This window comes from Acyrthosiphon pisum, chromosome X (assembly GCF_005508785.2).
Source record: "Acyrthosiphon pisum isolate AL4f chromosome X, pea_aphid_22Mar2018_4r6ur, whole genome shotgun sequence".
Taxonomy (NCBI): Eukaryota; Metazoa; Arthropoda; class Insecta; order Hemiptera; family Aphididae; genus Acyrthosiphon; species Acyrthosiphon pisum.
The window spans coordinates 102511872-102529620 of NC_042493.1; the positions used below are offsets into that span (position 1 = coordinate 102511872).

Below are 17749 nucleotides of genomic sequence, written 5' to 3' on the forward strand. Positions count from 1 at the left end.
ACGTAAGTAAATTAATTCTGTTACCAAAAAATCTAAAAAATACATTTACACAGTTTATTTTTATAGTCATTTTAAGTACAAATTTGGACGAAATTACATATTAAAAACCTAGGATAACTATTTAAGTTATTTTGTTGTGATTGTATAATATTATTCGTGGGTACTTGAAACTTCTAAAGTATACTATTATATATCTATGATTTTACCACGGTTTTTTGTTGATGTATAACGCGTTATAACTTATAAGTACCTAATAGATATTATGATATGATTAATTTGGAATTTATTATAGGTACCTATTATAGGTCAATTTTTTTTTAATACCATAGATAAGTATATATATGTCTAATACATAGACTGATATACCGTCTCCGCTCAGAATCGTTTTTCTTATACAGTGATATTATATCATTGAATTCAAATTTAATACTGTCCATTATACAGTGACCCACTTCTAACCTACTGTACAGCAGAGCGACATCCACTTACCCACCTTTTTTTATATATATATATTATATTATTTAATATATACAATATACATATTTACAAAGGTGGGCAAGTTAATGAAAATAATTAACTCAAGTTAAGTTAAGTTAAGAGGACACAATATCGATAAGTTAAAAGTTAATATAGAAAAAAATATTAACTTAACTCAGTTTAAAAAAAGTTAATCATTTTTTTTTTTAATTATTTGTAAATCACATAAAGAGCGAATGTGTCTTTCTAGTTTCTAATTTATAAATTATAAAAACAATTTTATTGAACTTTTATCATGATGTACGCTGTATACCCTTTTACTTTTACTTAACTATTATTTACTAATTTAAACTATACTCATCTCAAATTAATAATTTACGAAATATATTTTTTATATGGTATAGCAATTGAATGTCAATACGTTTAGATGAATACATGACTTTCATATATATTAAATTAAAACATAAAATTGTAAATTTGTAATTTAAAATTATTAATTTTATTAAAAACATTTACAATTGCAACTTGCATAATATTTAATTTACGACTTAATCTATATATATAAAAATGGATCCAAAATTGTACAACAATTCATCAATTGAGAACAGCCTGACCGATTTGGCTCAAATTTTTTTTAAGATGTTCGTAATTTCCAGGAGAAGGTTTTTACGAAAGAAAATTTTAGGAAAGTCCACCGGAAAAGTAGGAAAACTGGATGTAAAAAATAATACAGTGGTGCAACAGTGTATTATATATAGGTTGCTATTGGTAATCGGGCATGGTTGTTGATTTGTATTTTTTTTTGTCAATATATATATATATAATATATACTTCTATACTTTATACTAGATTATATAAAGAGGAGTTGTTAGTTACCGTTGTTGAAAGTAATCTCTGGAACTACTGAACCGATTTCGAAAATTCTTTTACCAAACCTTCGAATTAATAGGGACGACCTACGAAAAGAATGTTTTACTCATAGCTAAATGTGTTTTATAATTGTTTCAAATATACGGCAATAGCATTGCCGGGTCAGCCATCTTATACCATTATGAAAATTCCGTGTCACGATGTTTATCCGACAAACAAAACGACAAACTTGGTATAACAGTGATACTCTAGATTGAAATAATACACTTCCGTCGGATACGTGTCATGTTTATTGCACGTCATATAACTTCTCGAACCTCTTGAACTCAAAATATTGCTTCCTTGAAAATATTGAATCGTTGCAAAATATTTTATCACGTGGGCGCATGATATTTAAATAACATTGTGGCCGTGATAATAATATTATGTCGGTGTGTGATAAGAAAAACAAGACCAGTGATATCAGTCACCTACAGAATATGACGTGTAGATGATAACCGCGGTAAAACCATTTACACGGCTTGACGGGGTGGTCATCTATATGGCAGCTCCATCTGTAGTATATTACGATAGCGTCGATGGCGTCGATATAGCGTCGACAGCTGGTGCTACAAAAAGTAAGATAACCCTCCGCCACTCCTCCACTGTGAGCAGTTCGTTGGAATCACACCGCAAACCCGCCTATCGTGACAAGGAGACTGGACACGTCCAATATTATAATATTTTATTGGTTTCCAACAAGCCAAGTCCGGCCAAGTCCGTTTGTCTGGGGGCGATCGACAGTTTTAAAACGTATTGGGTACCAGGGTCCCAGTCGAAAGCCGTCTTAGTTTTCTGGCCGGTGTACACTGTACATAGAGTATTAATTACTCTATGACACTGTACCTACATCACCTGTTGTACTTAACTGGTTTAATTTAGTTTAATTTAAGTTTAATTTTATCGAAAAATCGTTATAATAAGCGGTAGTACAATATAAGACGTAGTAACATGACTCGGGTATATTAATTGTAATACAAATTTACTAACTAACTCATATTTTCAACCCTTATTTATCCATAAACGGGGATTGTAATAAATTAGCCAATCGTTAAATTAATGAATAAAGCTGTGAGGTACAGGGCAGTGGCGCCGAAGTCCATGGATATGTCGGGCCGTGGCCCGACCTCTTTTTTAAAAAATGTGGCCGGCCGGCCATATTTTATTTACTTCATAACTTTAATATGAGCATGATTATAATATTTAAACCGTGATTATGAATAAATGTGTATTAGGGTACCTCAAAGGAAGTCAGTGACAGTACGTGTCCATACCTCTCCCTGCTCCCGCCCAAGAGTGTTCCGTCCTATTAATCATAGTTCATGGTTAGAGCTGACGGTATTTTCGGTATACCGTAAATACCAGTATACCAGTATTTTAAAATTATTTTGGTAAATGGTATATCGTAAAATACCGTCTAAACGGTATACCGTAGAAACTAAATAAAAGGTGTACCGTAAAAACCCACACAAACCGTATACCGTGTAATCCGTATCAACCATGACTAAATAAACAGGCATTATCACTAGATAAATTACCTAATATAATTATTAATAAAATAATATAGTAGGTATATAATGTGAAACAATATTAGTAAAATATATTGATACTAGTTAGATTTTATTTATTATGTCGGTACACCGTATTTCGGTTTTTCGATATATGGAAAGAGTTCGGTTTTTCTATTATTCCGAAGTTCCGATATTCAAACTGGTATTAAAATCAATACCGTAATATCGAATATTATTTTCAATACCGTCAGTATGCTAATTATTGAAACATATCAATGCCTTGCACGATAGCAACACCATCATGTAAGATAGCATACACTGTACCATATGGACAAGAAAAGAATGGGATGTGGAATAAACAACTATATAGATGTAATTACAATCCATGTAATTGTATTTTTTAATCGTAGGTATATACAATATAAGTTTTTAATATTATATAGGTGCAATTTAATAATTTACTATACTATTACCATTTCTAGACAATTTTCTTTGAATAGTGAAGATTAAAATGAAAGATGAACAAAATGTAGTTGTTGAGTTAAGTTCGGTATTAACGTCTGATTAACATTTTCAAACGTTTAATCAGTGGCGTAGCCAGGATTTTTTTCAGTGGAGGGGGGGGTGGACTGATCAATGTTTACACTTTTACACTAGCACAGATAGATAACTGAAAAGTGTTAATACTTATAGGTACAGTATCGTGCTCAGGGGGGGAGGTCAGGGGTTATATCCCCCTATTGTCTTTTTTTGCCAACCTGCAGAAAACCACTTATTAGTTATTACTACGGTTTAGAGTCATACATTTTTCATTAATTATCAATTTTATTCGTTGAGTCAACATACTTGAAATTTAATACGAGGTTCTTAATATATTCTCACAATAGCAGTTAAAAAATATATGGATATAGTCATAATTTATACATTTAAACCTAAGCATTTAGTTCGATTTTGGATCAATTACGAAAAAATCACGAAAATGTGAAAATTATTTTGAGTTGGAAATTCATAAAAAAATTTATTTTTAAATCTAACTATCTAAGATTTGATAATTTAATACAAGATTCCTCATAAGTTTATCTACCTTTATCAAAAAAAATGTTTACCGGAAAGTCAAATTAAATTTTTATGAACGTTTGAAGTTCAAATTTTAACATCATTGGATATTCACTCGATTTCTCATGTAGTGATTTTTTTATATTTTATTTTTTTTTTATATATAATATATAACAATACATTTTTATTTGTTTGGTCAAAAAGCATGGAAGTTTAATACACGGCCCCTAATATATTTTTACAATAGCAGTTTAAAAATATTTAGGATACATACGCACGGTTTTTTTATAAATATTTGAAGTTTTAATTTCGACAAAAGTTAACAAACTTATAATTTAAAATGCGGGTAAGTGGATTTTACTCTGCTGTAAAGTAGGTTACAAATGGGTCGATGTATAATGGATTGTATTAAACTTTAATTCAATGATATATGATAATTTGTATCCAGGATAAAAAAAAAATAAAAAACATTGTAAAACCACTGGCTTCTAAAATGATTTAGTTGTTAAAAATGTACCTATATTTATTATATATATTAATAACAACAATATAAATAAAATATACAGTATCCTAGTATCCCTGCTCAGAGCCATTATTTGCAGACATGATACATATCATTGAATTTAAATTTACAGTCATCCAATTGTAGCCTACTGTACAGCAGAGCGACTTCCACTTTTCCACTTTCTTTTGTTTATTTTTTTAAAAAAATAGTGTCCCACCTTTTAAAATTCCTGGGCACGCCACTCTATAGGTAGTACATTTTTCAATATTTTAAATAAAATGTAAGACTTTTTGAGTGACTATCAAAGACCGTTAAATTAATTTTTAAATTTTCTTAACATTTCGGAGGATAGGAGGCTGTAGCCCCTCAGCCACCCCCCTGGCTACGCCACTCCGTTTAATTATGATAGGTTTTCTTTTAACCTTGGTGTTACATTTCATGAATAATTTTCATCTATATTAGTATTCAAATATTGTTTTAGATTGCGGTAGAGTATAAATCGAAATACTGATTAACAATGGTTATAAATCAAATATTGGAACAGCACCTTGGAATGTAGGAATATATCAAATTGATTAAAACAAATCGAATTATGACTTGATTTGTGGAACAACAATTCATTTTCCAAATTTAGTAATTTCTGGTAAAATCTTTGTAAAATGTATTTAAAAAAGAATAAAAATTAATTAAGATAAGGACACTCTGCAGGGTTTCATCCTGAAGATATACCTATAATTGTGCAAGGTACAAAAAAGAGTTTCTTTTAGTAATGGTGTGGTATCTGCGTGTATCGATTGGAATGGTAAATACAATGTAGTCAATGGAGATTAAGAAAGGTTGGTTTGTGGTATTATTTAAATAATTAAATAATGATTTAATTTAATTACAGTTACAGTTAGTTACTGTCATATATTGTAGACAGTCGTCACTATTTTTTAATTTTTATATATGTAATATAGGTGGGAATATTTTACATTGTAAATATTATTGACATTATTGACATTATTGACATTATTGACATACCTAGGTCAGGCCAGCGAAGCGATATGTGCTGAGGCAGCAATGATTTTTACTATATAACACCGCCGTACGCGCAGGAACGGGGAGTCCCCGTTGTCGCTGAGTGAGTCGGCGAGAACGAGTTACGGCGGTCTGAATTCGCCAAGTGTTTTATTTATGTTTGTTTTACAATTTAATAAAAGTGTTTCCGACCAGTAAAACCCGATTTGAGTATTATTTCTAAGTCTTCTTTGTCCTTACCTTTAAATATTGGAACAGTGCTCAGACCCACACACCTATACTAAATGAGGTTTATTACAAACTGAACAGTGCTCTGGTTGTGGCGTCCTAATAGTCATTCCAATTTAGGAAACGGACGTAAGATCGACTAAACGCATACAACCGTACCTCAAAGGCTAACAGTGCATTAATCTGAATTTATTCTAGACTTAGTCATTAGCTTAGAGTGTACGGAGGTAAGGCATATAGTTGGTTCATCACGTATTATCCAATACGGGTGATACCACTAAGATATAAAAAGGTAGATAAGTAAATGTACCCCTATGTTGTACAGTTGGTGTTATAACTTATAAGACTCTGTAGTTGACGGTTTGAGTTAAAATGCAATGATATAACATCATTCAATACGAAAAATGATTATGAGTTGAGACGGTCTGTCAGTCTAAGTGTAAGACATATATACTTATCCAAGGTATTAAAAAAAAATTGACCTATAATAAATTCCAAATGAATCATATCGCAATATCCAATAGGTACTTATAACATGTTATACATCAAAACAAACCATGATACCATCATAGATATATAATAGTATACTTTAGAAGTTTCAAGTACCCACGAATAATATTATACTATCACAAAAAAATGACTAAACAGTTATTCTAGGTTTTTTAATATGTAATTTCGTCCTTATTTGAACTGAAAATGACAATAAAAATAAACTGTGCTTACGAAATTTTTCAGATTTTTTGGTAACAGACTTAACTATTTACGTGGAATCTTGTTTTAAATTTTCAATCCTTAGATATAAAAGTTGAACATTTTATGAATTTTTAACTGCAAAATAATTATTTAATTTGATACATTTTGTCAAAATTCGATCTTTAAATGCTAATAAAAAAAAAATTGTGCCTATGTATTTTTAATATTTTTCAACTGCTATTGTAACAATATATCAGGATCCTTGTATTACACTTTTTACACTTTTTACACTTTTTATACTTTTTGGCTCAACAGATAAAATTATATTGATATTTAAGAAAAAAAAATGTGCTATACATTAAACTAACTTGTTACTTTGTTTTCTTGTCAAACCTGTACCGTTCATACTTATTTCTCAGCTTTAAAATATAAATGCCTATTGGTACACCAGCAAAATTAAAACTAAAATATCATATTTTTTGCTTATAATATAATATTTATAATTTATCTATAGCACTATTATTGGTTGGACTATCATAATAATATTAAATAGTTGGACTTAGATATAAACTATCTAATTAGGAGCCTTCTATTAATTTTTTAAGCTTTTTTAACAAACAAATACAATTTTATTGATATTTATAGAAAAAAATTAATTTGTCATTTGTTTAAGAGTTTCACCAAAAACCAAAATCAATTTTCTCGAAAACAGTTTTGCGTAAAAATTCCCGTTTTTCCTTAATTTTTCTTTTGTTTTTCGTGGCGCTTTTGAAAACTCCTACTACTACTACTATTGAAAAAAATCTAAACATTTTTACTGTCCTAAAAGGTGATGACAGACAAAAAAAAAAAAAAAAAAAATTAAAAAAAAAACACACATCAATGTAAAATCAATACATTCATCATTTCACTCAGAATATAAAATTAAAATTAAAAAATACACAAGATGTAAATATGTGAATATACAAGATTTTTTTGATGACAGTAAAACTATTCATGATGTACTGTATTTTAAATTCTGAATCCTTAACTATAAAAACTTAACATTTTATAAATATTTTTTACAAAATTATTTATGCATTTTCAAGATTTTTATGAATTATGTCAAATTTAAAACTTTAAATTTTAAAAGAGATTATGCACATTTATCTTAATTTTTTTCTAACATTGTATTTAACCATTTATGAGTGTTCGTGTATAATATAGGTAGTAATATTTTTTATAAGTTTTGTATTAAATTCTCAATTCTTAGATATACATTTATAATTTTTTTTAATTTCTAACTAAAAAAAATTTGCAAATTTTAGTGACTGACGAATTTTGTCTTTTAGACATTCATAAAAAATCGGGAATAACAATATTTTTCTTTAAATTTTATTTTAAAAAACTTATAGGTGACCTTGTATTGTACATTCTGAAGTATTTTGACTGAGCGAACATTTTTTTACCCACACTAATACATCTAATACAAATCGAAATTCACTTATGCCCATTAATACCTCAAAAATAGTCAATATATAGAAAATAGTAATGGATGATGAAAATCTGAAGTATCTGCTGTTATTAATTTTTTAGTAACATATAAAAACAAAATGTGTTTTTTCAAAAACTGGTTTTTCGTAAACTTTCTTTTTGTTTTTCAAATCAATTTTGAAAACTATTGTAAACTCTCCATATTGGTTAATATATTAATATATATTAAAAAATATTTTATACAACACATTTGCTACAATATTATACATTTACCGATTACCAACTACCGAAAATTGCGCACATCGCCCACCGCCATAAAAATGTCACTTTAAACGGGTTTCAATGAAATGTTTAAAACTGCAATGTCTTGAGGCTAAATAAGACAGGAAAAAAACAATAGTCAATAGGTAGGTACATTCAATAATGCTCCGATCTATATTAAATAATGACGTGAACATTTTCAAAACGTGTTCGTTCAAAATTGACTCGATGCCACGTATACTCTCAAATGTCTTCGTTTAAAATCTTGAATAAAGGATAAACAACTGTTTTATATAAATTGTAATTTTATGTTTGTGCGCGGTGGTTGACTGTTTCACTGATACGTCGCGTTACGCAGCGGTGAGATAAGTGAAAAATTCTGCTATGTTGCCATAGATAATATAATATTTATTATCTATGATCTTCGCGAGTGATAGTGTTCGGATGTTCGGGGGATTGTTATTGTTATAATTCATTCAAAATCATGTATTCATAATCACCGAGTTCGTGTAGTTTCCAAGTACTATATTCCTGTGAGTTGCTTCTGTAAGTTGTAAGTATCGTTTATTGTAATGTAATTGCACTTGTCGTAATATGGATTTTACATTTCAGGGCGTAGGTACTTTGAACGGAGTATTTTAGTTATTATTCATTCAAAATCATGTATTCATCATCATTGACTTCGTGCAGAATCCAATTACTATAATCCTGAGAATTGCTTCTACGAGTATCGTTCATAGCCATTTTATTGTACTTGTCATAATATTGTTTTCTCATTTCAGGACGTAGGTACATCGACATACTTAAATAAAAGGTGAATTACTGTGGTTAGTGAAATATTGTTAGTAAATTATATAACCTTATTACATTAAAATATGGTATTGTTCTTGTTCGAAGCCGCAGACAGACGCCAGATACCCAGGTAATTGGCTGAAGAGTTGCATTAGATATTATTATTGTTATTAATTTATTTTATATGAGTAATATATATTTAAATTTATATAATTTCTTTTGATTCGTATATAGGTACTTATTTGTATTGGTGGGATTATTATTATTTTATTAAATATGTGTGTGATTTTCATAACATTAATATTTTGCACATGGCTGACCGTCCTAAGGTTGGGTCGAGCAATTAAAAAATCCTAAGTTTTCTTTAACTACAACAATTAACATATATTATGCCACAAAAATAGTTTGAATTTTTATTTCACAATATTATGTTATTAATTCAATTAAATTAAGTTATAGTCTATAGAGATGTGTTGTTGTTGCTCCTTGGTCTTCAAATTGTATATTATTGTTATGAAGTCGTAAAATGGTTAGGTGAGGTACAAAATACTTTGCTAAGTACTACTAAATACTACTGTTAACATGGGAGAGCTAGTTATGGGAATGTAATTGCCTTTGTGCGAAAAACATTATATTTGTTTTCTTGGCCTCGCTAAAAGAGTTATGCCCCGTACCGCACAAATTGCAGGGATGGCCCTGAACTTGTGTATCTATTTTATACGTTAAATAATGATGAAAATGTTCTATAAAATATCAAATCAATTAATGTAAGACACAAACACACATACTATATTATCTATTAATTATTTACTTTATTATTTTTTTAAACTTCTTAAGTATTAAACTACAAAACATATATTATACAATATTAAACAAATATTTTAGATAATTTCAAAACGACATGGCTTACCAGAGTGGAAAAGGAATCCGTAAGTGAAGAATTTCAATTGCCATCCAAACGGAAACAGACATTCTTTGATTTGACAGCCAGTAGTAGTGATGAAGGTATAATTATTAAGAAACTTTTTTATTCTATATTTTAATCAATAAATAATTTTATAAAAATAATTATAATTGGTAGGATTATATTAAACAAAATGAATTAACCAGACAAGTAGCTAGGATTACACAATCAAAGTGGCCAAATTATCACCAGCATTTGTCTTTAGTGTCAAACATTTATTTCTGCCATGGCAACTAGGCACTAAATGAATTTATAAGTATGTTTATACTGTTTTTAATACAATTATAGATTCTCAGTGCTTCGATGAAGCTATTTTTTCATTCAAATTTGAGATTATGAAGAAACATATCTAAATCTTTCTCTCTTTTAAATATTATAACAATATAGGAACAAAAGTACAATATATATTATTAACTTGTTGTATACAGATACTTGTTGCATGGCCCTTGTGCTGATTCTGTTGATAACAAATGTCCATAAAGTTTTAAAAGTTGAGCTGCAGTCAATTCTTGATTTACTTAGTTGCTACTTTGTAATTACATGTAATCAAAAAAGTAGCGTCCAAACAGAATGTGATTTAAGTGACTCAACACAACACACAATACTTATAACTATATAGCTATAGCTGTGAACCTGGCTTGAACTATGATTCCGGAAAAATATAGAATAATACTAAAAAAAAATTAATTACTTATAAATACCTAACTCAAAAGAGTCAAAGTATTTTGAACATCATATCATGTGCTGAAAATGATAAAGAATACAAATTTGATGAACATTTTAAGTACCTATGGTTAATAGTTTTTGGATAACAATAAAAAAAGAAAATGTTTGTATGAGAATTAATTGTTAATTTACGGGTGAATTACCAATGTCTAATTTCAAAAGCTTGTATAGTAAATAAACTTGACTGTCTGGTTAATTAACCCATCTTTTTCGATCCAACCAACCATTATTCATAGTTCATCTATCCATTAATCTTGGTTTATTATTATTGTTCATTGTTGTTCTACTTTATAAATATAGTATATCAGTTGTATATAATAATTTATAATCAAGTTCGGTAGGTTTACCAATATTACCATTTATTAAATTATATTAATTAATAAACATTAGCACATTACTTCAATAAAAAGAAGGTAATAGTCTAAAAGAACGATTCAACATATTCCACTGAAAGCATGGTTTGCACACACTAAAATCATATTACATAATACAAATTCATAATAACATAAGTACGTAAGAACAATAATCGGAAAGCAAACTTACTAACTGACAAGTATAATAGTGGTGGTAATAATTATAAGGTCGGCTGGTGTCGTGCCCAGTCGACTGTAACAATTGACATCAGCGACACTAGCGACCATGATAACTATACAATACTACTAATTTATTTTTATTTTATAGAAATATTGTATATTTAATTATTAACTATTTTTTTTTTTATCAAAAACATAGCTTATATTATTTAGATAAATAATATTATAGGACCCATATTTTTTGTATATCAGTTTTATATAATAATTTTAGTTTAACAAATTAAGGTTTACCAATTACCATTTATTATAATGCAGTTACACACTTTAGTTGCATTACCTACTATGAGATGTGATATAATGTGTTGGTATTCCGTGAGGACCGTGACCGTTGCAAAATTGTTTACCTTTCATGTTTTCAGATGTATAAATTAATTTGGTGGTGTTTAAGTTTTCGTTTTTCATTTCAGCACGTACGTGGAACGGCAAATGTTTGGCCGATTGTTATGGTTCTTATTCATTCAAAATCGCGTAGTCATCGTCATCGATTTTATATAGTTATGTCCTATACTCCTGTGAATTGCCTCTGTAAATATTGTTCTTGGTCATTTGATTCTACTTGTCATAATATTTTTTTTTACATTTCAGGGCGTACATCGATATACGTATAGAAGTACATGAATTGTTTTCCATGGTAAATTACATGTTGTCAGTGAATTATTCTACTAAGCTAGCGGCCCGTTAGTTACACGATCTCGGGATTGCTACATATTTTTATATTATTTTATTATATTTTTACTGTGCAAATTTGTGCATCTCGAGACGGTAGCATTCTGGTTTGAAGCCGCTGACGGACGCCATCTCCTCAGGTAATCGCCTTACGAGTAGTTTATTATTGTAACTATTAATTTATTTTATATCTAGAATGTATAACTCAATGTATTATTATTAGAGTTAGGATGTTGATGACCTAAAAACACACAAAAATGCCCTAAAAAAGTGCAAAAAAGCCCTAAAAACTTCAAAAAATGACCTTAAAAATTATCTAAGATACTAATTAAGTAAGTGAAAAAACTTATTTATAAATAATAATTTTTATTAGAGATATGGGTATAATAATGGGTGTAATAGTAACAAAAACCCCACAATAATAATATTAAAATTATTTTTTACTAATAGTCCAAATCCAAAGTTAGACTTTAAACAAATTAAATTTGTTTCCAAACTTGGGTGTAACATTTGCCCTAAAATCTATAATTTGTGAAAAATGCCCCACATTGTATAAAAAGTACAAAAAGTGCCCTAAAAGATGAAAAAATGACGTTAAAAAACAAAAAAAATGCATTTATAGCTAAAAATGCAAAAAATGCTAAAAAATGCAAAATAAAATTAGAATATTCTGCATCAAGGGAGCATGAAACAAATTTTTAGCTAGGATAGCATTGTACAGAATAGAAGGAAAAAAAATGCAAAAGTCATCAATATGCCAATGTAATTTTGTCCAGAAAAATACAATCTAGGAAAAATAATGATACTGTTCTGTAGAATCAAACAAATTTGATTTTTTTTTTTTTTTTTTAACTATTACAGGGAAATAAACCATAAGTTATTGGCGTCATTTCAGTTTTTAATAGAGGGGAGCAAAGGTTTTGACCGGCCAAAATGGGTACAAAAAAAAACCGCTTGCAACCGCTTATTATCTACTTACATTTTTTTATGGTACCCTTTTTATAAACTAGGTAACATCATTTTTAAATATAAGGTAGCAGATATTTTATAAAAACAATTGTATACCTTATCAGTTAAAATCCTACAAACTATTATATGGCAATATTTATATTGATAAACAAAAATATTAGTAGTTCATTGGGATATCTTCTTTTTTTTATTTTTGAAAATATATCAACTGCATTATCTATAAATCAATTTTACCAGATTCATCACTTATAGCCCAATATACTCTATTACTTATTACTCTTATATAGGTATACAATATATTTACAAATTAATATTATCTTAAATTATAATATATTTTTTTTTATTGTTTGCTTACCAGCTAAAGTTTTGTCTGTTTATTAAACACACCAGAAATTATTTTCAATTTTTGAGCAGTTTGTGGTTATTTTACATTTTTAGCCGCACCCCCCATTTATTATTTTTTTCAGTCATATTTTGTCCAAATCAAAAGATAATTGTAAACACATGTCACAAAATAAATGAATTTTGATTTAGGTAGAATAAGGTATTCAACTAAATTAACACAATACGCAGAATAGTTGAATTATGTTATATGTTTAATATGTTCATTTTCCTTCACAAAACACACTCACACAAACAAACATGCATAAATAGTAAATACACCCATACGGCCATACATTCTATGTGTACGTCCTCGCATATGTCTAAGTATAAATAAATTCCAACTATCAATTAGTAAAAATGTATCATTGTGACAATAAATTCTTAGTACTTGGTATAATATGTTCTAAAAATATTATAAAATAAAATAGTTTCTGCGCTAATAAAATATAATAATGGTAATACAGCATCGGGCCGCTTTTAAAATCAGACTTGGCCAAACGCCCGCCTTGCCACCCCCCCCCCCTCCCCAAATGACGCCACTGCCATTAGTTGAAAAAAAATAATAAAATAGAATTCAATGCAACTTGTAGGAATCATGTCGTCTTTCAGATAAAAAAAAGGTGGGAAAGTGGATGTCGCTCTGCTGTACAGTAGGTTACAAGTGGGTCACTGTATAATGGATGGTATTAAATTTGAATTCAATGATATAATATCATTGTATAAGAAAAACGATTCTGAACGGAGACGGTATGTTAGTCTAGGTATAAGACATAATATTATATTAGGTACTTATAATAAATTCCAAATTAATCATATCATAATATTTATTAGGTACTTATAACGCGTTATACATCAACAAAAAACCGTGGTACTATCATAGATATATAATAGTATACTTTAGAAGTTTCAAGTACCCACGAATAATATTATACAATCACAACAAAATAACTAAAATAGTTATCCTAGGTTTTTCAATATGTAATTTCGTCCAAATTTGTACTTAAAATGACTATAAAAATAAACTGCGTAAATGTATTTTTTAGATTTTTTGGTAACAGAATTAAATATTTACGTGGAATCTTGTTTTAAATTTTCAATCCTTAGTTATAAATTTTTAACATTTTATAAATTTTTAACTGCCTACAAAATAATTATTCAATTTTAAATTTGATAAATTTTGTCAAGATTTTGACTTCAAATGCTTATAAAAAAAAATGGTGCCTATGTATTTGTAATATTTTTCAACTGCTATTGTAGCAATGTATCAGAAGCTTTGTATTAAATTTTTACACTTTTTGGCTCAACAGATAAAATTTTATTGATATTTATAGAAAAAAAAAACGAAAAAAATTGAGAACTGAAAATGTCCGTAAACAGCTCAAAAAGAGTCAAAATATTTTCAAAATTGTATGGTGTATAGGAAATGCTAATATAAACATTCAGTAAAATTTTCATGTATCTGCAGTTATTCGTTTTTGAATTACAACAAAATAAGGAAATCGCTACATGAGAAATCGAGTGAATATCCAATTTTGTAAAAATTTGAATTTCAAACGATCATAAAAATTTAATTTGACTTTCTTATAGATATTTTTTGTTTGATAAAGGTAGATAATCTTATAAGGAATCTTGTATTACATTTTCATATCTTAGATTTAAAAAGAAAAATTTTTATGAATTTATAACTCGAAATAATTTGCAAATTTTCGTGATTTTTCCATATTTTGTCATTTTTTGAACTTTAAATGCTTATTTTATAATAATACACATTACACATTTAGAATTTTTTACTATCACATTAATTGCTACATTTGTGTTAGATGTCCATTTTAAAACACTTAAAAATATTAACATATTTTGACTAAAAAAATACATTTTAATCATACATTTTAATTATTCTAATCTTCACTAAATACTTTAAACAAATGTTAGCAAATAGAAATTTTAATCTTCGCGGTATTGCTTCAGGACTTTACACCGTCTCGTGCTGGGGGCACCAGTTTTCCCGTGCTTAAACCTGGTAGTCCATGGGACTATTCTACGCGACGCTGCTGCATGTGTCACAGGGACATCCATTTTCACGGGCCTAAGCCAAAAAGGCCGTGTGACCATTCACCGTGGCGTACATTCACGTCATTGGTTCCACGGACAACCGTAGTTTTTTCGGGCGTAAATAAGACATTCAAGACTTCCTGATTCCGCGGCCATTTCGCACGCCCTACCATCGTCCCATTCAACGTCGATCTCGTTAGCGAGTTTCAGGCAATTGCCCGTGCGACGCTGCCTTCCCGCATATGTTCTTAAACCTATTTTGTAACCTGCTGTTCAATCTACTGAACATTTTTTTCTGCCTATCGTTAGTTTCTGTTAAAAATATAAAAGGCATTAGCAAAGGTGGCCTTTAACTAGTTGAAAAGTTAAAGTTAAGTTAAAAAGTTAATTTTTTTTTAACTTTTTAACTTAGCTTGTTAGTTCATTTTCTAATCAACTTATGAACTTTACTAGTTTAATTTACAGTTAAAATAAATTAGCTTTTCTCAGTTGATTTTAAAAAAATCCATCAAGTTAAAAACATTTTGAAATTTTTTGTTTATACGTAAATATTACTATATCAGTATATAATAAAAATAATCCAATACAGAAACACAAACATTTCTGTTCTGTTTCTTGATAAAATAATTTTGTGTATATTTATATATTTTATTAAGTTGTAAATTATATATTATGCGAGTTGCAATTATAAAATTAATAATTTTAAATTACAAATTGACAATTGTTATGTTTTAATGTGATATTATAATTATTTATGTATGAAGGCCACGTACTCATGTTCGCGTATTATGACATTCAATTGGTATACGATATAAAAAAAAATATATTTGTTAAATTATTAATTTGAGATGAGTATAGTTTGAGTTAGTAAATAATAGTCAAGTAAAAGTAAAATGGTATACAGTGTACATCATGATAAAAGTTCAATAAAATTGTTTTTTATAATTAATAGATTAGAAATTAGAAAGACACATTCACTCTTTGTGTGATTTACATACTATTACTAATTAAAAAAAAATAGATTAACTTTTTTTTAAATTGAGTTAACAATTGTCAAAACTTCATAGTTTAGCTGTGACGCTGTGTATATACAGAGCGACACGACGTAAACCAATATATTCGATATATATCGATACAATCGTATATAATTCGATATATCTACACATTGTTTAACATTAAAATGTAATTTATTCAATGATATGAACCATTATTATTATTAGGTACTACATTATTATAATGTACTTATGTTTGAATAATAAATGTATTTAAATCAAACCACAAAATTGTGTTTACGTTATATTAACCTATATGACTAACCTAGATCGACTGACAGTTCGTGAACATTTGGTAAGAATCGAATTTGCGTACAAACCGCATATCCACGGGTTTTAAAAGAAATAAACTTAAGCTTAGCGAATAAAGCACTAACAGTGAAACGAAAAAAGCAAAAGGCTATTACGAAAGCTATGGACCGAACCAAACCACACATCGGTGGCATTGAAAACAAACGAACTATGATGTGAAAAAGTGAGAAAAGGCGAAAAACGGCATAAAAGCATAACATTTTTCGAAAAACGTTTTAAAACCGACCGCTTCCGCCGCCGCGGTGAAGGTACGCGATTGGTCACACTATAGGGAATCGACGGAACGGGTCGGGCGGACTGTGGCGGCGGAGCGGTGTTTAATTTTTTCCACCACGAGATCTTCCATGGATTCCCTATAGCTTTTTTACATGAATTGTCATTTTATAACGATACTAGCTCTAAGTGAAACTTGGACGCCCGTTGGACTAGCTGACAACGGGTACCGGTTATGGAGACAATTTCGTTGGAATTATAAAAGTCACAAAGGTTGTAAGACGAAAGTTTAGGATTTCTGATAAGGATTATTGATATGGATTGGAGATAAGACTTGGCGCTTTGGCGGGAATGTTTAAAAGTTTGAGCGTCTAGCAGAACATTGTAAATAGATACGATCTCCTGCCGTTAGTCCACTGCTTTTAGTTGTTAAAATGCATAAAAAGTGTAAAGTAGATAGGTGTATTTGATTGTCTAGCTCAGTCATCAAATCACATAGGTAGGCAATCCGACTGCGTCGGATCGCGGACAATATACGAAGCATATATCACCAGGTATGCAATCCACCTGCAGTGGATTGCGGACCCCGTTAGTAGCGTAGGTAGGTAAGAGAATATCTTCTATATAATAAAATTAAGTGGCGGGATAATCGTGACCATTTTTCTCAAGAGATATTAGACCGATTAAATTTATTTTTTTTTCAATACATTCTTTTCGTCGAGAAGAAGAACGTATCGCCAATTATATTCGTGTCAGGACGCCACCAGTAGGGGCTCAAACGGGGATTATGAGATTTACGATTGAAATTTTCGTTTATTAATGGTTGCTATTGGTTACAGGAGAAATATTTAGTAGAATTAGTATTTTATTTGGTTATTTTGTCCCCATTTGGG

At 29.1% G+C, this 17749-nt stretch overlaps 1 long non-coding RNA gene across 3 annotated transcripts; it reads left to right on the forward strand.

The window, feature by feature from the left end:
* The first annotated feature begins 8482 nt into the window (after positions 1–8482).
* LOC103309034 lies at positions 8483–15723 on the forward strand. 3 transcript variants are annotated; one of them, XR_001679276.2, is made up of 7 exons: positions 8483–8686; positions 8746–8960; positions 9031–9055; positions 9811–9930; positions 11616–11733; positions 11794–12014; positions 15196–15723. It is a non-coding gene; the product is annotated as an uncharacterized LOC103309034 (long non-coding RNA). The 3 variants fall into 3 exon arrangements; XR_510595.3 differs by having other exon boundaries at positions 8484–8686; positions 8746–8947; XR_001679278.2 differs by having other exon boundaries at positions 8484–8686; positions 8746–8947; positions 9037–9055.
* Positions 15724–17749: the final 2026 nt, after the last annotated feature.